Below are 27,214 nucleotides of genomic sequence, written 5' to 3'. Positions count from 1 at the left end.
GGATCTTATTAAAAGGCAGATTCTAATTCAGTAGGTCTGGGGAGAAACCTGAGAGTCAGGATTTCTGTTGAGCTCCTGGGTAATGCTGATACTTCTAGTTGGGGAACCACACTTTGAGTAGCAGCAGTCCACACTCAAGTGAGGGAAGAGCTTTGGTTGGACCCAAGGGCTCAAAGGTGTTGCTGCAGTTGCTTGTGATTGGCCAGTCTCTCTCAGCCCCTCTTACTTCCCCAGGTTGATGAAAGCTGTGGCTGCTGCCTTCCCCCCACCAATCCCTCCTCCAGCCCAGGGGGCTCTTGTCCTTGTCTGGGAGGAGTTAGCCTTTCTCTTGGCGTGATAGCAGATCTGAGTTTGCCTTGTTGCATACAAGGGTCTCGCTAAGGCCCTCTCAGTCCTCAAAGGGCCCACTTTGCCCTTTTGAGGTTTTTTTTGGCTGTGCGGGGTCTTCATTGCAGTGCATAGGCTTAATTGACCCGCAGAATATGGAATCTTAGTTCCCTGACCAGAGAACAAATCCATACCCCCTGCCTTGGCAGGTGGATTCTTAACCATTGGACCAATGGGGAAGTCCCCAGTCTTTTATTTATTTATTTTTTTAACTTGAGTTTCAGAGGGGGAAAATAGGAGGGAGCCTGCTTTATGGAAGGCAGGAAGCCCTGGTGTGCCAGCCTGCAATTTTAGGAGGTTCAGAGGAGACAGTGTCTGGGGACTGGGGCTTAAAGCATGGTTCTCAGAGCCAAAGAAGAAGCTGCAGTCACGGAGCAGGGATGGCCTAAGGCAGATGGGGCTTGGCGGGGCGGGGGGCGGCCCTTCACATACCGCTGAACCTAGGAATTACCCTGGTGATGAGCCCTTCGTAGACATCGAGAAATGCTGTCACCTTGCCCATTGTTATTTTTAGCCATTGTCTATTTCTTATTGTTGGTAGCAGTAAGAATTCTTAGGAGACCTTTTCTCCATGCTTTACTGAGAAAGTTGAGATAGTGTAGGGAAAGAAAAGTGGCTGTTGCACCGGGAAAGTCACCCAAAGTCACCCAAAAAAGCCACCCAAGGGTAGGAGAAGGAGAAGGGAAGCTGGGAACTGCCATGCTGGTCTCTACATAGGGATGACTGAGATCCCCACGGGGTCATCTCAAGTGTCCAAAGCAGCTCCCTGACCTGTGACGGCTGGTTCTGTGAGGACAGGACTGTGCTCCCTTCAGTACAGACTGTTTTGGGGTTGGGAATGAGGGTTCTCCCCAACACATGTGTTCCTGTATCTATGGGAGAATGCATCCCGAGCTTTAAAAGTGTAAGTTGCTATGCTGGGGACTCCCTCCAGCTGAGCTTGGCATGTTGTATTGGACGGGTTGGTTGGTTGGTTTAGTCTCTCTGTCGTGTCTGACTCTTGCAGGCCCATAGACTGTAGCCCGGCAGTCTCCTCTATCCACGCGATTTCCCAGGCAAGAATACTGGAGTGGGCTGCCATTGCCTTCTCCAGGCGATCTTCCCGACACGGATCGAACATGGGGATCGAACCTGGATCTCCTGCATTACAGGCAGTCTCCCGTATTACAGCGGATTCTTTACCGGCTGAGCCACTGGAGAAGCCCTGTGTTAGATGATCCTTACCCAGACAGAAGGCTGTGACACTTGGGTTTCCAGCAGGAAGGCTGTGTGCATCAGGCTTATTGTGGAAGGACTTGTGTGGGATAGAGAGAAGGGAGATTAGTTAGAGCTGTGGACTGAGGCTCTGGTCCCTATTGTGATGGTATTCAAGAAGGGGCCTTGGAAAGGTAATTAGGTCATCAGGGTGCAGCCCTCAGGATGGGATTAGTGCCCTTAAAAGACCTGAGAGAGCTGGCTTGCTGTCTTCCCCCCACCACTACATGAAAACATAACCAGGAAAAGAATCCTCACCAGGACCCAAATGGGCTGGCCTCTTGACCTTGAAATTCCCAGCCTCCAGACTGTGAGAAATAAATTTCTGTTGCTGAAGCCACCCAGTCTGTAGTATTCTGCTTCAGCAGCCCAAGCTGACTAAAACAGCCAAGAAGATAACTTAGACCAACACGCTTTCAGTATCTCTCTGTGAAATGACAAGTGCTGCTCGGTGCTGGAGCCTCTATCAGTCTAGTGAGAAATGGGAAAAACAGATCAAAACAGTGAGTTTTTCTTAAAGCTAAACGTATTCATTTTAAAAATAGAGCTCTCTGCTCTTCTGTTTACTTTGTGTGTGTGCTAAGTTGCTTCAGTTGTGTCTGACTCTTTGTGACCCCATGGACTGTAGCCCACCAAGCTCCTCTGTCCATGGAATGGACAGACTCCAGGCAAGAATACTGGAGTTGGTTGCCATTCCCTTCTCCAGGGGATCTTCCCAACCCAAGGACTGAACCTGAGCCTTTTCCATCTCCCGCATTGGCAAGTGGGTTCTTTACCACTAGTGCCACCTGGATATAAGATTCTATTTTATATCCAGATTCTATTTACTTTAGAAGAGGTTAAACTGTCATGCTATGAATTAAATTATGCTGTTTCTCAATGATATTTAGTTTCTTTGTTGGCCAAGAAAAGTTGGAAATACTTTAGTTCCAAAAATAATTTGTAAAATTTTTATTGGCCTGTGAAATCCAGATGTCTAGAAGCCACTGGATCAGGCAGTCATACAAGCAAAGGGAAGAGATGATAGCAGTCTGGATGAGGGTGGCGTCTATGGGCGGGGGAGGGAATGGAGGAAGAATGCAAAGAACTTTGTGACTGGCTGGATGCATTGAACGAGGGCAACTTAGAAGGTGATGATGGGACCTTTTAAAGAAATATGGAAGTTGGAGGGGGAATGAGTCTGGGGATGGATGAAACATTGAGCAATCATCATCATAAAACATTAATGGCTACGATTCATTGAGGGCGCATACTGTGAGCTTTGTTTCCATTATTTCATTTAATCAGTGCAGCAGTCCTTTGAGGTTGGTGCTGTTGTGGCCTCAGGATGACGAAGGAGGGTGGAGAGAGAGGTCAAGTGACACTCTCTTCCATCAGAGCTGAGAGGTGTGGAGGATTCAAAGTGGGGACTTCCGGAGTCTAAAGTCCAAGAAGGCACCGAATCACCATCCTGTGCTGTACCACACTGTCTGTGTGAGACCCTCCATCTGTGTGAGGCCCATCAGTGAGAGTCTCCTTATTTGTGATGATGATTTCATGGATATATGGTGGTTGGTTTTAGTCACTAAGTCGTGTCCAACTCTTGCGACCCCGTGGACTGTAGCCTGCCAGACTCCTCTGTCCATGGGATTCTCCAGGCAAGGGTACTGGAGTAAGTTAAAAGTAATCATTAAAAAATTATATGCTTTAAGTACATGTAGTTTGCTGTGTATCAGTTATACCTTGAAGCTCTTTATAAAAACACATGGGAAAAATGGTGAACAGGCATTCACCCCAAGCCCATTGTATTGGTCTGCGGGTTGGATTCCCTGGGAGGGTAAAAGCACGGAGGAATTTCCTGTGGGGGATCTCACATGATTGGACACTCTGATGGCAGGGTAGGAAGTGGGCCTGGCTGAGGGAAAAGCTGGGCTGCGATGCAGGTTCAGGCAAGGATATGGGCAGCTCCTGCAAGCTCTGGACAAGCAGGGCCCTTAGAAGTTGTCCTGAGCTGTGATCAAGGAGCCAGGCCCGGAAGCCCCACACTGGAAGCAGCTGCTGAGGGCAAGTCCCTGAGAGCTGTGTGCTGGTGACACCCCACACTCCGCTGGAGCTTCAACCCTGCATCGCAGCGCTCCCTACAGTCTGGGTGCCTTAATCTTGGTTTTGCTTTTTAATTATGTCAAAGGGAGACTTAGCTAGAGGGTCCTGCCTTATTAGGTAATTCTTCTTGTTTATTTTTTTTTTTAAGGCATTGATGGTGTTCAAAAAAATTTAGTCCTGCCAGACTGTTTAAGGGCCAGAGAAATGGGTGAGATGGTGGTCTTTGGCGATAAAACTCCCTCTATCAAACTAACCAAGAGGGGCTCTCCTGTCTTGTGTGGGAGTCATCATGACTCAAGTTGTCTTCCTATGAAAAAGACTTTACAGGTGCTTCTTACTTCCCTTGCCCTTGACTGAAGTATCCATGCCGAATTGGCACAGATTCCCAGGTTTTCTTGTGGAAAGCAAAACATTATTTTTTGCAAAGCAGCTTATGCTTAAAGACATTTCCAGTAGCTTATGCTTTCAAAAGTGTCCCTCTCAAAAGTGGAGGATTTTCAAAAGTAGGTTTTAGGCAGCTGCTCTTTCATCTTGAGAGATGCTGTTTCTGAAAAGGACACTGAGATTCGTCACGTGTGCCTTGGGAGGTATTGTGATCTGATAAGATACTCGTCACTGTATCATGTGGTAGAGCACTATGTTGGATTGGATAGAATTTTTTGGAGCTAGTGCTTAGGCAGTGCCTACTATGTGCCAGGCATTGTCCCCGTGCTTTGTAAATATAAGCTTATTTAGTTTACTCTATGGCGTCCCTATAAAATAGGGCTTCCCAGGTGTTTCAGTGGTAAAGAACCTGCCTGCCAATGCAGGAGATATGAGACTAGGGTTTGATCTCTGAGTCAGGAAGATCCCTTGGAGGAGGAAATGGCAACTCACTCCAGCATTCTTGCCTGGAAAATCCCATGGACAGAGGAGCCTGGTGTGAATTACAGTCCATGGGGTTGCAACGAGTTGAACACAACTGAGCACACGTCCATGAAAAAAAAAAATCCCTATGAAATAAAATCTTTTTCTAGTTGAGAAAGAGGCTTTGCAGATGGCTCAGGGGTAAAGAACCTGCCTGCCAAAGCAGAAGACGTAGGTTCAGTCCCTGGGTTGGGAAGATCCCCTGGAGAAGGAACTGGCAACCCACTCTAGTATTCCTGCCTAGGAAGTCCCATGGGCAGAGGAGCCTGGTAGGCTATAGCAAAAGCATTGGACATGACTTAGTGACTAAACAACAGCAGCAAATGAGAAAGCAGTTATTTCTGGCCACCAACTAATAGGCTGAAATTTTGTGTATTTATGGCTGCTTAATCCATTTTTAGGGCTTCCCAGGTGGCACTAGTGGTAAAGAACTTGCCTGCCAATGCAGAAAACTTGAGAGATGTGGGCTCAATCCCTGGGTCAGGAAGATCCCCTGGAGGAGGGCATGGCAACCAGTATTCTCACCTGGAGACTCCCTGGACAGAGGAGCCTGGCAGGCTACAGTTCATAGGGTCTCAGAGAGTCGGACATGATTGAAGCTTCTTAGCATGCACCCAATCCATTTTTAATCTACTTCCTTTCAGGAACAAATATTAGATTTTTGAAGTTTCTTCTTTTTAAGTCTCTCAGATCTCATCGTACTGAGACTGTACCAACCATGGATTGTCAATCCACCTTCAAGAGCTCTGTGGAATACCTAAACTTATATAAAAGCACAGGGTATGTAGAAATTGATCAAATCCTCAAATATCAGCATCCCCCAAATGTTCAGCTCTACAGGTTTTAAATGTGTCTTCCATAGCATTTTGCTTAGAGGTCAGACAGGGAGTGCTTTACACTTACGACATGCTTTGTATTCACAAAATGATTGTGGAAACTTGCCAATCCCCATTCATTCATTCATTCTTTCATCCATTCACTGATGAAGTAGATGTCATGGAAAAGCCCAGCGGAGGGTGTTGAGGCAGTCCAAACTCGAATTGGAAAAGGATTTCCAGACCCAAGGCATTTCAGAAGGGAATGAATTTATTAAGAACAAAGAGCAGAGATAATGTGGGCACTGTGAGTGCAACGGGCCAACAACGCCTGACAGGCTAGGGAAAGCTGACAGTCTTTTTGGATTAATAGCCAATTGTTACAGCCTCAAGATTAAATTCCTGCTGGAAGGTTAGCATTAGGTGATTGGTTAAGGTGCCTTACAGTGTTTACTGAAGTGGGCATCTTTGCCTAATTTGGAGTCAGGAAGCTTGTTAGTGATGATCAGGGGCATTTGTCAACAAAATCAGGGGCTTTTTGGTTACAAAGGAGCTCCATTAGCTTCAGAGGTCTCCTTGATTCTGGGCTCTGCTTGTGTGGTCTTGGCGGAAGGCTCGCACCTGTGGCATTAGGGCAGAGCTCAACAGAGGATGCGTCTGGAGAGGAAAAGACCCTTTGCTGGTTGCCTGACATCAGCATTTGCCTGGACCCTGGGTACAAGTCTGATGGTAACTCTAGCTTCCCTTCACAGCAAAGGCTTTTGTCAGATGGAAGCAGTAGAGCAGGTGTTGAAAATGGGCAAACTTTGGCTTTGTAGACAATGCCGCAGAAAGGCTTCCACCCATCCATCTACTGGGGAAGTTAAACAGAAGAGTGCTGGGTCCAAATACAAAGTCTGAGGCTGACTGCAAGTGGGTGGTAGAGTGGGCTGGCTGTGAACTCAGCCTCCTGAGGATCCGGAGGAACTGTGCACTTGAAAACCAATTTTTTTTTTTTTTAACTATTCCCCATTTGTGTCAGCCTCAGGAAGACACATATTCCCATGCTGCCTGGAACTGACCTCCCTGCTGGTCCGGTTTCTGGGACCAGACCCTGGTGTGAATACACATGGGTGGGCAGGAGTGACCCTGTCATTCTGCAGCCTGAGGCTGCCAGGCTTCTCTTCTGGACCTGCAAGCTTAATGTCTCGGCTGCTCTTTGGAAATGCCGTGGGCTCGTCGTTGAAGCCCCTGACTAGGCGCCAAGCCTGGCTGGTTTGTAAATGCCTCCTGTTGTGGCGCAGCAGCCTGTTCCTGTCTGGCAGTCTGCTTCCTGCAGTTCACAGAGATTCGCCGTAGCGACTGGCCTGCGCTTCTGTAGCCAACCTCAGCTTCTCTGGCTATAGTTGATGTCAGTTGAGGGAACTGGCCACCTCTGAGCTCCTTCCCAGGAGTTCCCCAGTCTTCTTGCCCTCAAGGTCAACACCTGCAAAATAATTACCACTCTACAAGTAAATGGTTTTGCTTTTTCCATGAATGGAGCTGATTGCCACATTATCACTAAATGCTTCTGAATATGGGGCACTTGCCTGGAAAATTACTTGTTTCCTTCCTTTAACATGTGATAAACATTACAGGTTTAAGACTGTGAGTTTATTGATACCTATAACATCTGTTTATTTTTAATGAGCTTTTTATTCTGAAATAATTTTAGACAAACAGAAACATTGCCCAGATAGTAAGGGTTCCTGTATACCCTTCCTCCTGGTTCCCTGTTTGTTAACACCTTGCATGACTGTGGGCCATTAGTCAGAACCAAGAATCCGGCTTGGCATGTTTCTGTTAACTAAAACTCACACTTGATTCACGTTTCACTAATGTCCTTTATCTGTTCCAGAAGCCTATCCAGTACGTTTAGTAACACCTTTAACATCACAGTATGTCAGGGCATTAAAAAAGCAAAACAGTGAATTGCATTGATTATGGGGTTCTCTTACAGGAAACATAGTGTTCCTCTCTAATCACAGCTAAAACTTGACTGTCATGTGTCATCTTTAATTGTGAACAGCAGATGGTATCGACTTATTTCACATGAAGTGATCAGAGATTTCCCACAGGAATCATGGTTCTGCTTGGACCTGTATACAGGGATCTCACTTTATTAGGTTTATGACCTCAAGAAACTAAAACTGAACTTTGTGTTTCTCATATCATATATATATTATGCATATATTCTATATGTATGTATAATATATGTTGTTGTTTTCAGTTGCTCAGTCATGGCCATCGAGGTGATGTCTGTGCCTTCGTTTGCCACCATAGTGTGGAATAGTAGAATTTGGCCAGCATTCTTCAGTCCCTAAGTCACATTCAACTCTGCAACCCCATAGACTGCAGCATGCCAGGCTTCCATGTCCTTCACTGTCTTTCAGAGTTTGCTCAGGCTCATGTCCATTGAGTCAGTGATGCCATCCAACCATTTCATCCTCTGTCATCCCCTTCTCCTCCTGTCTTCACTCTTTCCCAGCATCAGGGTCTTATCCAGTGAGTCAGCTCTTCACATCAAGTGGCCAAAGTATTGGAGTTTCAGCATCAGTCCTTCCAATGAATATTCAGGACTGATTTCCTTTAGGATTGGCTGATTTGATCTCCTTGAAGTCCAAAAGACTCTCAAGAGTCTTCCCCATCACCATAGTTTGAAGGCATCAATTCTTCAGCAGTCTTCTATTGTAAAATATGTAAAACGTGCTATATAATGTATATGTAACATATATCGGTATCTATCTGCCTATCAAAACTTGCCTTTCCCACCATCAGTTCAGTTCAGTCACTCAGTTTTGTCCGACTCTTTGCAACCCCATGAACTGCAGCACACAAGGCCTCCCTGTCCATCACCAATTCCCAGAGTCCACCTAAACTCATGTCCATTGAGTTGGTGATGCCATCCAACCGTCTCATTCTCTGTCATCCCCTTCTCCTTCTGCCCTCAATCTTTCCCAGCATCAGGGTCTTTTCAAATGAGTCAGCTCTTCACATCAGGTGGCCAAAGTATGGGAGTTTCAGCTTCAACATCAGTCCTTCCAATGAACACCCAGGACTGATCTCCTTTAGGACTGACTGGTTTCCCACCATATCATATTACAAAATGCTATGTGGGAAGTTTTCAAAACTATGAAACTCTTTTCAAAAGTTAGTCCTTATAATAAAAAGTTTACCTTAAGAAATGTTTGATTAGAAATTATTTTGAAATATTTAGAAGCTAATTTTTAAACAACTATTTGAATCAAAGAGTGTATTTTTTTTTCAGTTTTCCTTTCTGGATGATTTTGACTTCATTAAACTTTGAATCCTTGTTTTCCTACCATGGAACAGTGTGGCCAATCTTGAGTAATTTGGTGTTTGGAAAACTCTCTCTTCCTATAACGTCAGCTTGTGGCTGTTCCCTGTTGCTCTCAAGGCATACGATGTTTTTGATGAATACAGAAACTCCATTTCACAAACCCAGCTCCCCTGAGCTGCAGTTCAGGTCCCAAGAAGGCAATGGTACATTTACAAGAAAGAATGCTGAAGAGGTGCTTACTCCAACTAAATCTATTGGAGTGACATAGTTTAGATTCTTTCACCGGGGGCAGAAAATACAGAGTATAGGACTAAAAGAAGGATGTAATCTTTTTGGAATACCACATGTCTTCTTCTCCCTAAGACCCACAGAGATAATTATATGATTGGAAAATTAGACCCAAGAGGGAAGTTGAAAGGAACCGGGACTGGTTAAACCAGAGGAGGGAAGAGTCAGAAGTAGGAGTGATGGGCTAAAGCAGCTGTTCCACATTTCCTGTATGACCGAGGAGGAGGAGGGCAGGGAGAGCTAGCCAGGCTTAGCCACAGCGTGTAGGTTAGCTTTGGCAATGAGAGGGGTCAGTGCTTGAATGGGATATTCTGATGACTGTGGTCCCTTAAGTTTGAGTATTTAAGGCCAATGCAAATACATCTGTTTCTGCCAAAGTACTAAATTCATAGGCAGGGCCCTGGGTCGCTCAGTCGTGTCCAACTCTCTGTGACCCCATAGACTGCAGCACACCAGGCTTCCCTGTCCATCACCAACTCCCAGAGCTTACTCAAACTCATGTCCATCGAGTCGGTGATGACATCCAACCATCTCATCCTCTGTCTTCCTCTTCTGCTCCCACCTTCAATCTTTCCCAGCATCAGGGTCTTTTCCAATGAGTCAGTTCTTCACATCAGGTGACCAAAGTATTGGAGTTTTGGCTTTAGCATCAGTCCTTCCAATGAACACTCAGGACTGATCTCCTTTAGAATGGACTGGTTGGATCTCCTTACAGTCCAAGGGACTCTCAAGAGTCTTCTCCAACATCACAGTTCAAAGGCATGAATTCTTCAGTGCTCAGCTTTCTTCACAGTCCAACTCTAACATCCACACATGACCATTGGAAAAACCATAGCCTTGACTAGCCGGACCTTTGTTGGCAAAGTAATGTCTCTGCTTTTGAATATGCTATCTAGGTTCGTCATAGCTTTTCTTCCAAGGACCAAGCATCTTTTAATTTCATGGCTGCAGTTACCATCTGCAGTGATTTTGGAGCCCCCAAATGTAAAGTCTCTCACTGTTTCCATTGTTTCCCCAACTATTTGACATGAACTGATGGGACCGGATGCCGTGATCTTAGTTTCCTATAAAGGTGTTCAATTGGGAGAGGTGTAATGGTACACTTTCACTTTGTGTTGAAAGCAAGGCTTTGTTTCAACAAATAAGCCTAGTACTAAAACACACTACTAACTTTGTATTTAAATTTAGGTGTGTGATGGTAATGAAATGTGAAAATAAGGACTAATTTGGGTGCCTTCCTTTTCCCTTCAAAATTTTCAATAACCATTTAATTGAATTCTGGGTTTTTTTTTTCTTCTCCATGGTTAAATAGAACTAGCGCAATCTTAATTTTACGGCCCTGTGTGTACACAGCTCAGATATTTGGGGATTTCAGAGCTGCTAAGCCTCAAAGACACCACAGGTAAATTTCACACAGGCCAAGACACTCCATATCCACCACAAGCTGCCTGATTCCTTTGCATCCTCTGCTCCTGCCTTTCTCCACCTCCCATCCCTTGTCCGTGAACCGAAGAAGAGAGGTCCCTTGTCCTGATTTTGCGTGAGTGTGCGGCTTGCTGCCGGAGTCCCGTGATAGTCTCCCATTCTCCAATCAGATGGGAGTCCTTTATCTTCCTTTGGACCTGACCTATGCTCTGACTGTCTCTCTTGGAGGTGATCTCCTGCCTGACCCCTGCCATCTGGTGTTTGCCAGCAATTTGCATCAACCCTTAAGTTTTTGCTCATTAAACACCCTCTTTGGCAGCTTTGTAGCTCCCCTGCAACTTTTACAGCTTGGCTTTGGGTACAGGCTGCTTCCAACAGAGCCTGAAGGTACAAAACTTGTTAGATCAGAATGCTTAAAAAAAAAGACTCGGAAAAGAAGGTCATAAGAGTTTCATGGAAATTTAAATAGATTTGTCTACAGTTTTGGAGGGTAGGCTGTGGAACCATATTCTTTGAAGTTTTGTTTTTGTTTTTTTTTTTCTAATTATACTTGTTAGGTTGCTTTTTAAAAAATATACACAGAAGTATAAAGAAAACAAAAAGATGACTGATAATTTCACTGTTCAGATCATCTCTTTTGGTGGTTTTTTAGTGGAAAACTGTACATGCTTAAAATTCAAACTGCAGAATGATAAAAAACTGAAGCTGAAAGCGTTTCTACTTAAACATACACATATTTACACAGAAGGGTAATAAAACACAGAGGTTCTATACTTGGTTGAATGTGTCTCAGAGATGGTTCGAGGTCAGCACACAAAGGTTTCCTTCACCTTTTGTATCATTTGCAAAATAGTCCATTGTATAGACTTAGGAACTTTTATTTAACCAGTCCTTTGTTGAGAGACACAGCTTGTTTTTAATTTTGTACTGCAGTGAAGAATCCTTATACACACAATCTCTTCCATGTGTATCTGTTGGATAGATTAATAAAGATAGGATTACTGGAACAAAGAAAACATGCTTTTTTTTTTTTTTAATGAAGAGAGGTTTTTGGGTCCTCAACTTAAAAAAAAAAAATTATCTGTGTATTTTGGGCTGCTCTGGGCCTTCCTTGCTGCACACGGGCTTTCTCTAGCTGCCCTGAGCTGGGGCTACTCTCTAGTTGTGGTGTGTGGGCTTCTCATTGTTGTGACTTTTCTTGTTGCGGAGCCCAGGTTCCAGGGGTGCAGGCTTCAGTAGTTGTGACACACCAGCTCAGTTGACCCCTAGCATGTGGAATCTTCCTGGAACAGGAGCAGGGATTAAATCTGTGTCCCCTGTATTAGTAGGTGGATTCTTAACCTCTGGACCACCAAGGAAGTCTGAAAACATGCATTTTGAATCTGGTAATATAGTGCCATATTGTCCCTAAGAAGGTTGCACAAATTTACCCTCCCAACAAGAGTACAGAGGGGCCACTTTCCATGTAGGCTCATCAATATTAAAACAAATTTTTTTTCACCCATTTGGAAATTGTTTTGTCCTGAGCTTGAATTTGGAATTCATTTGGGGTTTTTGTCCCCAAATGCAAGGTCAATAACACTGGTTATCAGACACTGTGTGTCCCCCATAGATCTGAAATGCCATGCTCACTGTGTCTTATGCTGATGATGTGCAAATATACATCTCCACCATTGAGCTCCTTCCTCGTGTACCAGCCACCTGCCTACTGCCAACTCTTGTTGGATGTCTGATAGGTGTGTCAAGGGAGAGAGATGATAATAGAGTCTGTGATTTACTGCCATCACTGCCAAACCTGCTCCTGCTCATCTGCTCATTCTCAGCAGTGACAACATCCTCCACCTAGTGACTCAGGCCAGAGAACCAGCGTGCATAATCCTTGGTTCCTTTGCTTTTTCTCCTCCTTCACTTCTAACCCATCTGCAGACTGGCACTAGGTAAATATCTTGTCCCAAATCAGACCACTTGTTAACATGTCCAACACTTTGATTTAGTTTATGCCAACATCGCCTCTTGGGGAGATCATTGCTGGGGAAAACTGAAATTGCATTTCCATTTCCATTCTTGTCTTTAGAGAGTCTTCTCTACACGGTGGCCAGAGTAATTTTTTTTAAATTGCTAATCAGATCTTATCTGCAGACTAATGGCTTTGCATCTCAATTAGACTAAAATCCAGCCTCCTCACCAGCCCCTGCAAGATTGATGGAATCTGGCCCCTGCTAGTCTCTTCCTGGCCTCTTTTCCTGTCATCTGTGATCTTCTTTCTGTTTCTTGAGCACTTGAAACTCATTTCCACCTGACAGTGTATGCTTTTGCTCTCCTCTTTGCCTGGAATGGGCTTTTCTCAAGCATCTTTGTCATAGTCAATTCCTTGGATCTTAACACAAGTATATCTCCCTCTCAGCTCTTCGTCTCATTGTCTTGCTTTATTTTTCTCTGCAGCACTATCACTATGTGAATTTTCTTATTTGTTGTCTCAAAGAATTTAGTTTAGAATTTTTGTCTGTTCTGTAATTATTCAACATCTTGAATAATTATTCAACATCTTGAATCAGCAGGCAGGCACCTGAGCCAATTTCTGGAGTCTTCTTTTGCACCATTGTCCTGCCTATATGTGCTCCATTGCTCAACTGCTCATTATTGCGACTTCATAATAAGTTTGAGTGCTTCTAAGACCAGGCTTGGGCTTCCCAGGTGGCTCAGTGGGTAAAGAATCTGCCTGCAATGCAGGAGACACAGGTTTGATTTCTGGGTAAGGAAGATCCCCTGGAGGAGGGCATGGCAACCCACTCCAGTATTCTTGCCTGGAGAATCCCATGGACAGAGGAGCCTGGTGGGCTACAGTCCATGGGGTCACATAGACTCAGACACACCCGAAGCGACTGAGCACACTCTCATGCAAGACCAGGCTTGCTCTGCCCTAACCCCTCAGCCACCCTTATCTTCCATAATTTTCCCAGCTATTATATATTTATTTTCTAAAAGTTCTCCTTATTGCTATTTTAATTGGATTCACATTGAATTTATAGATTAATACAGAGAAAATCATCAAACCTTTTCATCTAAAAGTAAGCAAGCCTTTTTTTATAAACTTAAAAATTGCTTCCAGTCCTTCAATAGATTTTTTTTAACTTTTTCATACGCAGAATTTAAATCATACACAGAAGTAGTGAGAACAGTAAAATGAGCCTTCCTGTACCCATCAAACAGCCTCTGTCCCATTCAGCCTGTGGCCCTGTCTCCTCTCCACTCCCACTCCTACCCTGTCTCGTTTTCAAACAAATCAGTGACATCATTATTGTGTATTTCTAAAAGATGAAGATGCTATTTTAAGATGTAGCCATAATACCATTATTATACTAAAAACTAACAATTGTTTAAAAGTTGTCTTCTAATAGATCAGGCATGTTTCTTATTGAATACCTATGCTAAGTCACTGCAAACGTGTCTGACTCTGCGACCCCAGGGACTGCAGTCCGCCAGGCTCCTCTGTGCTTGGGATTCTCCAGGCAAGAATGCTGAAGTGGGTTGCCATGCCCTCCCCCAGGGGATCTCTCCAACCCAGAGATAGAAACCGAGTCTCTTGTGTCTCCTGCAATGGCAGGCAGGTTCTTTACCACCAGCACTACTTAAGAAGCCCATTGAATACCTATATATTTATCTATATCTGTACATGTTATCAAATATCAATATATCAAAAAATTTTTTAATCTTTTAAAAATTTTATTTATTTATTTGACTGTATGAGGTCCTAGTCTCCAAATTCAGGATCTTTTGTTACAGCTTGCAGGCACTTCCCTGTGACCCGTGGGGTCTAGAGCGTGCAGGCTCAGTAGTTGTTGCGCACAGGCTTAGTTGCTCTGTGGCATCTGGGATCTTAATTCCCTGACAGGGGGTGGAATCCTCGTCCCCCAGCTTGAAGGGCAGATTCTGAACCACTGGACCACTGGTAAAAGTGAAAATGAAAGTCACTCAATCGTGTCCAACTCTTTGCGACCCCATGGAATATACAATCCGTGGAATTCTCCAGGCCAGAATAATGGAGTGGGTAGCCATTCCCTTCTCCAGGGGATCTTCCCAACCCAGGGATTGAACTCAGGTCTCCTACATTGCAGGCAGATTCTTTACCAGCTGAGCCACAAGGAAAGCCCCTGCACCACCAGGGAAGACCCTAAAAAAATCTTTTTTAGTTTCAATTAAAAGTGAAGATACTGGACACCTGAAACTAACACAATGTTGTTAAACAACTATGCTCCAATATAAAATAAAAAAATTTTTAATGGAGATATTGATTTCCACTGCATTTTCCAAACTATTATTTTTGTATATGCTAACACCAACAATTTTCATATATTAATTTTGTAATCTGCTACTTTATTGGCTTTTCGTACTTTTTCTAGACTTTTCTAGTCTTCTCAGGCCTGCTGTTGCAGGGGTCTGGGATTGAGGAATCAAGGTGGTGAGGCACACACACTCAGGATCTTGGCTCATTTACCATGCACAGGGTTGAGGAGTTGGTGCAATGAGTCTGATGGGGACCCAAACCAGGTATTAAATCCCGGAGGGAATTTAATTCATTTGGGAATTCATTTGAGACATAAAAATAGACAAAATGGTACACTCACACTCACAAATGCACAAGAAGTGCATCAGTAAGTCCAAACAAAGTCACCAAGTTTCAAGAAAGGCTCGTGGGGACCTCCCTGGTGGTCCTGTGGCTAAGACTCCGTGCTCTTGTTGCAAGGGGCCCAAGTTTGATCCCTGGTCGGGGAACTAGATCCCACATGCTGCAACTAAAAGTTTGCATGCTGCAACTAAAAGATCTCGCATTCCACAAGTAAGATCTGATGCAGAAAGAAAGAAAGGCTTCTGAGTACAGGAGAGCTCACAGCGGGATATGGTCCTGGAGATGTGGACCGGGTCTGGCAGGGAAGCACACAGACACATCCGACCTTGGAACTGCACATCCTCAGTTCCTTAGGGAATCCTCAGGGCCAGGTGTGATTCAGAACTCAGCTTTTTGTTTGTTTTGATCTTTAGAAAAGTCAAGCGATGCACATGAAGTGTTACATACTTCTGTAGTAATCAGACCCCACTCGTAATCAAATGAATTGATATTTTGGCAGCGAAATATCGACTATTACAGGAGGAGGATGGAGAAAGACTCTAAATGACCTCAAGACAGTTTAGATCAGGCAACGTTTCTCTGCCAAAAGCCTTACAAAAACTCAAAGCTCTTTGGGGTTGGGAACTGCAAACAGGAGCTGTGCGCCTGGAGAGCAAAGGCCCTGGAGAGGCTAAACAAGTCCGCTGGGGAGGCAATAAAGGGATGTGCAGGGCTGGCCTCTTTCCCACTGGATTGGCTGCCATTGAATTAGTTGACCTCCAAGGTCCCATGCTCTGAGAATCTCCAGTTACACATAGAACATGCCAGAACCCTGGACTTGCTGATAATCCATGCTTCTTACAACTCCATAACCTATGGAGTTTCCTATGACCTCCCCCTCCACCCCTTACCCTGCACCACATACACCGTGGCAAAACCCAAGGGATTGAATCTTGAGCCACAGGCGTGCTTTCCCTACCAGGTGGCTTAGGTTGGGTGCTGGGTGTACAAAGCAGGCCACCAGCGCTGAAAGCTGGGGCACCAAAATATAGACCAGAAGTTAGTCTTCTTGCTCCTGGAAGCTGAGGAGAGGCACTGTAAGGTGGGAATTACCTCCACCCACCACCCCTTTCTTTTCACCTCCGTGAAGGTTGAATGGATGTACTGTCAACCAGACTTAATATTTGCTCTTCTTGAGGAAGTGGGATTTCCTCTGAGCAAGCCGGGAGTAGGGAGCCAGGTCTCAGCCAGTCAGAGCTCCCTGACAGCAGTTTCTTTGAGTTTCTGGGTCTGTCTGTGGTAATTAGCATTTCTGGTTACCCGGGCAGCGTCACTGAAAGCCTGGAGGGGGGCTGCCACTGCTCTGTACACGGCCTGGGAACCAGATGGCCCGGCATCTAGGCTGCAGGAAAGGCTTGTCTGGACCTATTTCCAGGTGGAACCATATTCAGCCGAAAGGTATACTGCTGTTCAAGCAAAACCATGGGTCACGCTGGCCAGCCCTTCCCATATATGTGGTGAGTCTGTGGAGACAAGCTAAAGGTATTGGTATGCAATTGAGCCCTCCAACTCCTGCCCCTTTGGACTGGATTCTGAAAGCCTGTCGCAGCTGATTGCACCCTTAGCTTCCTGAAAAGGGAGTTCACCCTGACCTCTGAGGTTCTCCTCTCTGTTCCAAGAGAAGGGACTCAGGAGTTTCCTCTGAGTTTCTGCTCTCTGGGGCAGGGAGACTGCTGGCAGGTTAGGACGTTCTCCTTGCCTGCCTTCATCTCTGTTCCCAAGGAGGGCAGGAGTCCTGAGCTGTTTCTCTGCTCTGACAGTCGAGGCTGAGGCGTCTCTTGGTGGGGTCTTGCCTTCCAGCTCCTTCCTTAGGAGGGAGAACGGGGAATTCCCACAGGCCCCTTGGAGCTATGTTGGTGCTGGCAAACTCATTGGGATGACACTCAGGTCATTTGAAACGATGTCTCCCGCCCCAGAGTTAGTCAGCCCCCGACTCCTGGAACGGGCCAAGCCCCAGAGATAACTCTGGTAAAAATATCATCAGGGATTGAAACTGTGTTCAGCTCCTTTGTGCGGCTTCTGAGGCGGCTGCAAGGAAGGCGCTGTCAGAGCGGTTGTGGTCTCCTAGCTGGAAAGAGCAGGCGGCAGGGCTGTGTTTCAGCTGGGCCCCAGACGACCCTGGCACGATCCTTAGTATCATGATGCTTCAGTGTGCTCATCTGCTAAATGGAAATAACTCATGGAGCTGCGGCCAGCCCGTGCCCGGGATGTGCTCATGAGGCGCTGAGGCGGTGGGGATGGCATGGTGTTGGCATTCTCGTTTCCTGGAACTGTCGTTACAAAGGACCATCCACTGGGAAACTTCAAACCACAAACACTTGTTTTCTCCCGGTTCTGGAGGCCAGATGTCCCAAATCAAAGTGTGGGCGGGGCCCTGCCGCCTCGGAAGGCCCTGGGGGAGGGGCCTCCCTCGCTCCTGGAAGCTCCGGTGCCTGCCGCGTTCCTTGGCTGTGTGGCCCCATCGCTCCAGCCTCGGCCTCCACGGTCACCCGGCCTCCTCCTCCCCTCGGTGCCTTCTCTGTGCGTCTCTGTCTCATCTCCCTCTGCCTCTCAATTGTAAGGATACATGTGGTTTGCATTTAAGTCCCACTCAGTTGGTCGGGGTTGAGAACTTCCTCTTAAGATCTCTAACTAAATCAATCACCTGTGAAAACACTATTTTTTTTTTCCAAATAAGGTAACCATCACAGGTTCCCAGGACTGGGATGTGGACATAGCATTTTGGGCGCCACTGTGGACGAGCCCACTACACTCCGTACTTGTGGTGCTGATGATGGAGACAATGACAGAGCAGTAGAGAAGAGCTGACAAGTCTAGGTGACCTGAGGGGGGTGGCCGAGGGTGGCGCCCAACGGGCCTGGGCTCTGGCTTGACCTGGTCACTGCATCATAGACTGTTCTGCGTCCGGAGCTCTGACACCCTTGTGTCCTTCTGCCCCAGCTTTGCTGGGCTCCTGGGCCAGCTCCTGTGAGCCGGGCGCGGAGGCCTTGTGCCTCTTGTTCCTCAGGCCAGCTGCCTGCCTCATCTTCTGCATCTCGACCTGGCCGGGGCCCTGATCTGCTGAGAGCAGCTGTACAGGATGGATGATGGCTACACCCACTGGCAGGCCTCTGGGAGGACAAGTCGCGCAGGTCCCGGCTGGGGAAGGCAGTGTCTCCTCCACTTCATCCCCATCCTCCGCACGGGATGGCACTTCTTCCAGCCGGGCTGCTGCTGTCCTCAGGGCCCTGCTTGGCTTAGGTTTGGTGGCGTGTTGTTTTTTAATTTCAGGATGGGAAGAGGCAGCTTTCGGATCTGGCAGGAACCTCACTGTGCAGAGTGAAATCCCGGGTGGAGAGGATGCGCCTGACAGGGGCCTGCTGTGCAGTTAATGTGGTTGGACGTGAGGTTTCCAGGCCCTCTGGTGCTCCCGGGGGGCTGAATCTGTAGGTGGGTGCTGGTGGGGGTGGTGAAGAGTGAGGAAAACATTCTTTTCTGTCTCCTTCGCTGATGAAGCTTTGGGGCTGGTCGATTTCACCCCCAGCAGGAAGCTCAGAATGAACTGGAGTGGCCCGTGTATGGTCAGGGTGGCTGGGATTGAGCTTGAAACTCTCAGCAAAGTTTCTGTACAGCTGAGGGAAAGCTGCTCTCCACTCTGCTCGCTCATTCCCCCTACACAGATTAGTGAAGGGACGGGAGTTAGGAGCCTGAGTTCTAGTCCCACTTCTGCTCTTAACGGTTGGAAAACTTGGAGGAAGCCACTTAAACGCTCCAAGCGTCCGATTCTTGGAAGGTAAGAGATGAGAGCGCTCCAGTCTATAGGTGACTGAAAGGAGCAAAGGAGATCTCACCTGTGAAAGCCCTTTTTGAAGTAGGTCATCACTCTGTCCCTGCATCTAACTGAATATTTTTTTTTAATGCCATGTGGGAAATTCCTAAATAATGCCATTGTAACGATGGTAGCATTTTCAGATGTCAAAAGCAAAAACAACGCCTGTAGACTGTGAAGATCCAGAAATGATATCGAGTGTCTTGGCTGGACATGAACTCTCAGGGGACAGGGTCGCATCTTCTGCATTTTGTTTATTTTCAAATCTTGGCCACCCTGCTTGTAGGAGTTGCTCCGTACATGCTGACTGACAGACTCAGTGTTCACCTGATTCGACCTGCAGCCTCACCTGTGAGGAGCACAAGGCCCAGAGGTGAAACGAGACAGGGCGCTCCAGGTATATGCTGCTGGCAGTCCTCTCCTCAAGCACACACACTCTCCCGTGGGCTGTGCCCTTAGGCTAGATTGCCTATATTTTTTTTGCATACGTTAGACTCCATTTATTCTTCAGAATCCACCTCAAATGCTGGGTCCTCAGAAAATCAAGCGTTTTCTGGCCGCTCAGGCCATTGGTCCCTCCTCCCCAGAGTGAGAAATATAAGAGCACCAAAAAACACAGTCATCAAGATGAATGATATCTTAATCACTGTTTTTTAAAAAAATAAATGTAATGCAAAAAAAATCTACCTTGAACTAAATATCAGCATTTGGAAGAATCTGACCCTGCTTTGCCTGACTCAGTCTTGTTGATTTCTCCCTAACCTCACCCCTTTCCATGGATCTGTCTTTATTTAAAATTGTGACATTTTGCTCATCAGGCATTTTTGCACTAATTTTGATTTTGCAAACTACTGCATTGGTTGTGTCTTGATTACTGAGTTTTTTGAAGCCCCTTAAATTTTGTACCTGTTTGCCCTGGTAATTCTTAGCACCTGACAGCTAAGGGGCTCATGTCTTTGCAGGGTCCCTCCCACTGCAGGGCAGGGACAGCATTTTTTATTTGGGTATAAGAGAAAGACCTGACTGGGGCTGCTTGGTTTGTTTCAGCTCCTTTGTTTTCAGCTGAGATCCTGCCCAGTGCCATTTTGAAGCATTTGGTGAAGGGTATGAATTTTACTGAGGATTTCATGGGGAAGACAGAGGGGCAGAATGTCTTCAAAATCCTACTTAGACATCTTTTGATTCTCTTCTTCAGAGTTCTTCTCTCCTGCCAGCTGTCTTGTCTCTGCTTGTCCTTCTCTTCATTCCCATATTCCTGAGCAAAACTCCTGCCCAACCACTATTATTCCTTAAAATTTCCTCGAGTGGTGGTGATGATGAAAGATGGAAAGATGGTCTTATTAATCATACTGCCCCACAGACACAATGCCTGGTACCCAGAAGAACTCAACAAGTGACTAATGCATGGATGGGTGAGTGAATGAATGAATGCGTGAGTTAAGGCATGAACAAAGCCCAGGTGCAGTGAAGGGTTTTGTTTTGTTTTGTTTTAAACCAGGGGAAGAGTTCTTCCACACCACTTCTTAATTAAGCCCCAAAGACCCGTTACGAGATTTGGCAAGTTGCAGTGGTTCCCAGGTGGCTCAGTGATAAAGAATCCGCTTGCCAATGCAGGAAATGAAAGTTTGATCCCAAGTTGGGAAGGTTCCCTGGAGAAGGAAATGACAACCCACTCCGGTATTCTTGCCTGGGAAATCCCACTGTAGCCTGGTGGGCTACAGTCCATGGGGTCACAAAATAGTCAGACACAATTTGGCATCTCAACAACAATGGTTCTCTCACTGCTTTCTTTTAACAGAGGTGAATTTCCCTGGAAATCTGTTCTATGAAGTGTCTTAGCATTACCCTCTCTCTTCTTCATTACCTGTGTCCTCCCTGGGATCCTCTTAGCCAGGAGCACCGGCCATAGAGACAACTGTGGTTCCCTAAATGAGCCTCGACCTACACTGGGTGAGGTTTTATTCAGGTACCTCTCAAAGGCTACAGCGATTCTGCTTGATGGTCCCAAGTTTCCAAAGTCATTGTAGCATCCTTTGTCCCCAGGCCACAGAGTCATCCTGGATTCCTCTGTCAGAGATTCCAGAACAGGACTGGCTGTTACAGCTTAACTGTGGTCACAGGGGCATAACTCATCTAGGACTCAGGACTTAAGTATAACAAGGATATTGTTAATATTTTCAGACAGTAGAAGAAATTCACTATAGAAAAGATTATTAAGATGATTTAAAGTCACCTGGAATCTTGTCCCCAGTGGTTACTACTGTTGACATTTCCTTGTGTTCTTTCAGACTTTCTTTGGTTTCTCTTCTGGCAGGAGGAGGGCAAAGGGATGTTGACATGAAGACCTTGCCAGGTGCTGGAGTGAGGGGAGGCCTCACTCCAGGTGATTTCTGAGACCCATCTGGGAGCTGGAGGACCTTGGACTTGGTCAGAGTGCCCTGGGTTGTGTCTGGCACCTCCCAAGCTCTCAGTCCAGGAATCAAGTCTTTGCCTCCTTCCCTGTTTTTTCAGACGGAGTCTCATCAGCAGGAGCTGCCTGTGTGTGTTAGGAGCACAGATATTGTTAGGCTCTGACTCTGCTTGGGTAATGTTGATGGGAAGGGAGCTGGGTGAGACCAGATCTAAGTGTCTGCCAAGTGCTAACAGTTGTGCGTACGTAATTTCATTTACTCCTCACAACAGAGCCATGGGGGTTATCCTTGCGTGTGTGTGTGCTAAGTTGCTTCAGTCATGTCTGACTCCTTGTGACCCCATGGACTGTAGCCCGCCAGGCTCCTCTGTCCATGGGATTCTCCAGGCAAGAATACTGGAGTAGGTTGCCATGCCCTCCTCCAGGGGATCTTCCCGACCCAGGGATCAAACCCAGATCTCTTACACTCCTGCACTGGCAGACAGGTTCTTTACCACTAGTGCCACCTAGGAAGCCACAGGGGTTATCATTATCCCTGTATGAAAAAAGAGAAACCCGAGCTTCAGGAGGTCAGGCAAGTGCCCAGGACTCCACAGGATCCCCTGAAGAGACATATGGCAGCCTGATGTCACCTGCCTCCCAAGCCCAAGCTGCTTGCCACATCAGCCTCTCTCCCCACTGTGCTTTTGTGCCAGGGCTGGGCTGGTGGAAAGAGGATCTGTCTCCACTTGGAATATTCTCTGTTCTCTCAGTGGAGAAGATGGGACTTCCAAACACCAGCTTGCTTTGGGCTTTGGTTTTGTGTTGCATGGATGAGGCTGCTGGTTTTCATTTACTCATTCAGCAGATATTTGTAAGTGCCCGGTGTGCCTGAAGCATTGAGCTGCCGTCAAGGGTAGAAAGGAGTAATAGGCTGTGCCTGCTTTCTGTGGATTTATATCTGATATGGGAGAAAGACAGGTGAATACCTTTCACTGTGGTAAGAACAGTGGGAGAGAGGGCTTGGATCAGAAGCATCTCAACCCCAAACGGCCTTATGAAGATGGGGTGGGGGTGGCTGCCCATGGGAAGTCGTTCTTGAGCTGAATTCTGAAGGAATAGAGGTGTGAATCAGCATGAGATCCAGGAAACCACACTGGGTCCATCGTGGCCAAAATGGAGAGTGGAGAGTTGGGGGTGAAGAACATAACTGGGGGCTCAGAAGTGCTGGATCAGAAAGGAAGGTGGGTGATTCTGACTAGTCTGACTGTAATCCCCACGGATTCTGAGGATCAGCTCTGTGCTTTAGAAGGCCCACACTGTGGCCTCGGGGTGGAGGCTGGCTGGTGGGGGACAGGCTGGACACAGGAGTCTGTGCAGCAGGGAAATGATTTGACCCAAATACTAGCAGGACAGGAGATTGGGTTGGGGGGACAAAATGTGAGAGAGACTGGGAGGAAGACTCCGTGCAAGGAGGTCCAGAGACAGAAGAGCATGAAGAAAGCAAAGCTGATTGTCTGGGACCCAGGTGGATGGCGTGGCCTTTCGGGAGATAGAAGCAGGAGGATGCGTTTGGGAGGAGCATGAGCCAGACAGTCCCCAAAGCCTGGCAATGTAGGATCTGAGGGCCTTGCTTTGGTCGCCTCTTCTTGTTCCCTTCCTGTGTTCCTGCCTCCTTATACCCCTGACCCCAGCCTCCAGCTATCAATCCTTGTTTGTGACCGACCCTGCCTCATGCCTCTGTGTGCTTTATTCAAGCCAGGGTGGCTCCATTCCCTGTAAGACCCTGACAGTATCCCCAACATCCCCATTTTATAGATAAGCAAAGTGAGCCCTCTCCCCTCCAGTGTTTGTAAGTTGTTCTGTACTAGCCTCCCAGTGAAGGAAGAGTGAAGTCATTGTCTGGCCAAGGGGGAGAAGGGCGAGACAGGGGACTTGACCGAGGTGACCAGCTCATCCTAGTTTGCCATGACTGTCCTACACCCCGGCACTTCCCTGCCACATCCCAGGAAGCCTTTCAGATGTGGGTACACCTGGAGGGTTGATCATCTGGAGTTGGGTGGAGGAAGCGAGGGAATCTTCCTGTCATGTTAGGAGCTAGGCACCCTCTCGGTGGGGGTTCCTGTCCCCTCCCCAGGGCTCTGGGACACAGGAGCCAGACCACGCTCAGGCTGCCTCTGAGACACGTGTGCTTCCTCTGCCTCTGAGCCCTGAGTCCCCCAGCCTGATTGTACAGACCCAGAACTCAGCACACAGTAGTGTCAGTCTCACAGTCATGTCTGACTCAGCAATCCCATAAACGGTAGCCCGCCAGGCTCCTCTGTCCATGGGATTCTCCCAAGTAAGAATACTGGAGTGGGTAGCCATTCCCTTCTCTGGGGGATCTTCCTGACCCAAGGATCAAACCCAGGTTTCCGACATTGCAGGCAGATTATTTACTGTCTGAGCTACCAGGGAAGCCCTTAACACAGCACACATAGGTCCTCTATAAATAAGTACCCAGTGATTGAAGCCTGGGCTCTATGTGGAAAAGAGGCAGAGTTTAGGGTAAGAGCTTTCTCTTGACCAATCAAACAGCAGACCTCAGGACTACACACAGGTGTCTTTCTGCTCACAATCCCTCTGAAGCCTCCAAGATAAAAGTCTTCTTCCTGCTTTATTTAGAAAAACCGATACCTGTTCTAATCTCCCCGAAGCCCTCACTCTGCTCAGACCAGCCGTGCCCAAGGCAGCTTTGATGTCACACATTTGCATCCAGAATGGTAACTCTCACCCTCTCTCCTGTTTGGGGATAATGAGCACATGTTTTTCTAATAATGAGATGTGCAGGCATTGACACGTGAGAACAGTTTCCAGTCCTAAGTTAATTAGCAAGCTGGGGAGCCCAGATAAATAAAGCTTCCTGTTTCCTTTCCTGGAGTCTAAAATATCTGATCTGGAGGTTCCCTCCCTTCTCCCTCTGCCCCAAGTGCCAGGATTTGAGGGGAAGCATTTAAAAGCCTGGTAATTTGTATGCATGGAACGGGCTGCTAAGCAGATATATGGCCTGTGTTCTTACAGAAACTCCAGCTCATAGATATACAGTCAGTTCTCCATTATTTGCTGGCCGATTACCTGTCTCTCTCCGTCCCAACCTTGGTTTACATGTTCTTATGAGTTTATATGTTCTTATTGACTTTCTCATGAGCTTTATTGCAGCCTTTCTGGAGCCGAGATTGGAGAGGGTTATGAAACACTACATGTCCGCGCCCTCTGTTAGTTTCATATTATTGTTCAAGCAGTCCCATGAAGGAGGCATCCTTGTTATCCCTGTGGTACAGTTGAGAAAACTAAGATAAGTTAAATTACTAGAGCTGTTAAGTGGGCAAACGCATTTAAAGCCAAGTTTCTCTAATGGCAGGGCCCAAGTTCTTCACCAGTGAGTTCAGCAAATTTGAATCTTCCTTTATTTTAAAAGGTTATCTATCTTAGACAGCTTGGGCTGCCATAACAAAATTCCATAGACTGGGTGGTTAAACAATGTTTATTTCTAACAGTTCTGGAGGCTGGGTGAAGAAGGGAATGGCAACCCACTCCAGGATTCTTGCCTGGAGAATTCCATAGACAGAGGAGCCTGGCAGGCTATAGTTCATGGGGTCACAAAGAGTTGGACACGATGAGTGACTAACACTTCACTCTGGAGGCTGGAGAGACCAAGACCAAGGTTCCAGCAGCTTTGGTGCCTGGTGAGGGCTCTTTGTAGTTCACAGATGGCCTTCTTTTTCTTAGTGTCTTCATGTGACCTTTGGTGCATGAGGGGACAGAGAAACCTCATGTCTCTTCCTCCTTTTATAAGGGTATTAATTCTGTCATGAGTGCCCTACCCTCATGACCTAATCTAACCCTCATTATCTCCCAAAGGCCTCACCTCCAAACTATTACCTAGGGGGCGAGGGCCTCAAGAAATGGATTTCAAGGGGACACAAACATCCAGTCTGTGAAATGTCTAAACAAAACCCTTACTTGAATGGGGACTTCTTGTTGACAAGTGTGTGTCTAGAGGCTGACTTAGCATCCCAATTTTTTGCCCACCCTGTAGTTTCATCAGCCTTTTCTTCCCTCCCTTTCTCTCAGTTTTAAAAATTCTGCCCTACTCATCTTCTCTCCTCTCTGTGAGAAATAGTAAAACTGGGAATAGTTATTGTCTTTTAGCAGATTGAAGAGTCTTCTCAAGAAGCCAAAGAGCAGGCCCAAGAGATGATATCAAAATTTATTCCAGCCAGAAGATCCTGTGTTGCTTTGTAAAAGTATAATAATAAGAATCTGAGACTTGGAGCTCAATGAGTGTGTTCCCCTGGTTGATGGTGTGTTTACTGAATGTCGGTGGCTGTTGCTAACCATGCTTTGAAACAAGAGACATGTGTTTTTAATAGAATCACAAGTTTTATGCCTTGTTAAAAATACTGACATGGATGTTGGTTGGAGGAATGAGGCGGGATGTTGAAGGGCTGCTACGAATTCTCTTCTACTGGGCCAGGGGAGGGGGTCTGCAGGAGGACAGCCTGTGCCCTTGCCTTTGCTCTATTTCAGATGGATTGCCCTTCCCCCTCTCATTCTCTTTTGGAAATGACCACTGGCTACCAGCTGGCCTTCTCAGCTCCACCCATCTGTGAAACAGCAATGGACTTCATCCTTTCTGAATGGAAGGACAGAGTTCTCGTGTTTACTTCCAGAGAAATTTTGGCTTTAATTGTCAAGAACATCCATTGGATTTTGTGGAAAGCCAAAATTACAGGGTGTTTCAAAAGAAATGTAGCCCTTATTACTTCAAGCATTGCTTTCTGAATGCCAGGAACAGGGGCAAGGGGCTGACCCACACACAGGCGACAGGCAAGCCTCAGGTTCCCCTGTACAACACGTTGCGAGTTGTGTAGTCATCATGTCTCTTTTGTGATCCCCCAGGACTGCAGCCCGCCAGGCCCCTCTGTCCACGGGATTCTCCAGGCAAAAATACTGGAGTGGGTTGCCATGCCCTCCTCCAGGGAATCTTCCTGATCCAGGGACCGAACTTGTGTCTCCTTCATTGGCAGGTAGTTTGTTTTTGTTTTTTTTTTAACCACTGAACCACTTGGGAAGCCCTCAATACAACACCGCTCCCTAAAGTGATGCCTTCAAGTCCTTCTTTAACTTCAGTTTTCAACACAACATGTGTCCTTGTTTCCCTGATGGTAAAGAGATATCTGTTAAAAAAAAAAAAAGGCAATTTTCAGCAATTATTTCACCATCCATAGATACTGCTCATTTTCTAAGACATTTCTTTTTATCTTTTGTCTCTGTCTTTGTAGATATGTAAATAGAATATTTATAAAACTGAGCCTATATGCTAACAGTTTTGAATACTACTCGTGTGTCCTCCTCCCCCCTACCCAATGGCACATGGTGTGTGTCTTCCCATTTCATTAAGGAGCCTCCTTCAGGTGCATTTTATAAAAGAATGCATAGAACTCCATCCAATGAATACATCACAACTGACTTAACCGGTGCTCTTTGTCTCAGCTCTTTTGACTGGCAGATTTTTCCTTCTATAGAAAACACAGTAATGTACTTGTCCTTTATTCTTAATTACTTGAAATGTTTCTTTTGTTTGAAGTATCACTGCTTTTGTTCCACATTGAATGATGGATGTGTTGTAGCAATGTAAATCAAATTACTTTTTAAATTCATAAAAACTCCCCTTACCCCAATTAAGGAACTGGGTGTTGTTTTGTAAAGAGGGCCAGATTTTAAAAATAAAATAGAGAGTGAAAATGGGAGAGAGAATTCTTGCTCATTACTTCATCTCTTATGTAAACCTAGATTGAGTTGTGTGGATTAAGAACATACATTGAGTTTACAA

General features: G+C 46.3%; 1 protein-coding gene across 5 annotated transcripts in view; it reads left to right on the top strand.

Annotated features, from left to right (window-relative positions):
- PDZD2 (PDZ domain containing 2) overlaps positions 1–27,214 on the top strand; it is a 411,535-nt gene that overhangs the window by 33,369 nt on the left and 350,952 nt on the right. For 3 of the 5 annotated variants that reach the window (XM_069555958.1, XM_069555955.1, XM_069555961.1), the window contains exon 2: positions 26,281–26,408. The exons of 1 other annotated variant lie outside the window; for it this stretch is intronic. The gene's annotated coding sequence lies outside the window, so the exon portion shown is untranslated. Of the gene's footprint in view, positions 1–19,236; positions 19,348–26,280; positions 26,409–27,214 lie in introns of those variants that run through there. One more of the 5 variants, XM_069555956.1, reaches the window with a different exon arrangement.

The sequence above is a fragment of the Ovis canadensis genome, chromosome 16 (assembly GCF_042477335.2).
Source record: "Ovis canadensis isolate MfBH-ARS-UI-01 breed Bighorn chromosome 16, ARS-UI_OviCan_v2, whole genome shotgun sequence".
Taxonomy (NCBI): domain Eukaryota; kingdom Metazoa; phylum Chordata; class Mammalia; order Artiodactyla; family Bovidae; genus Ovis; species Ovis canadensis.
This window is presented reverse-complemented; position numbering and strand designations above follow the sequence as displayed.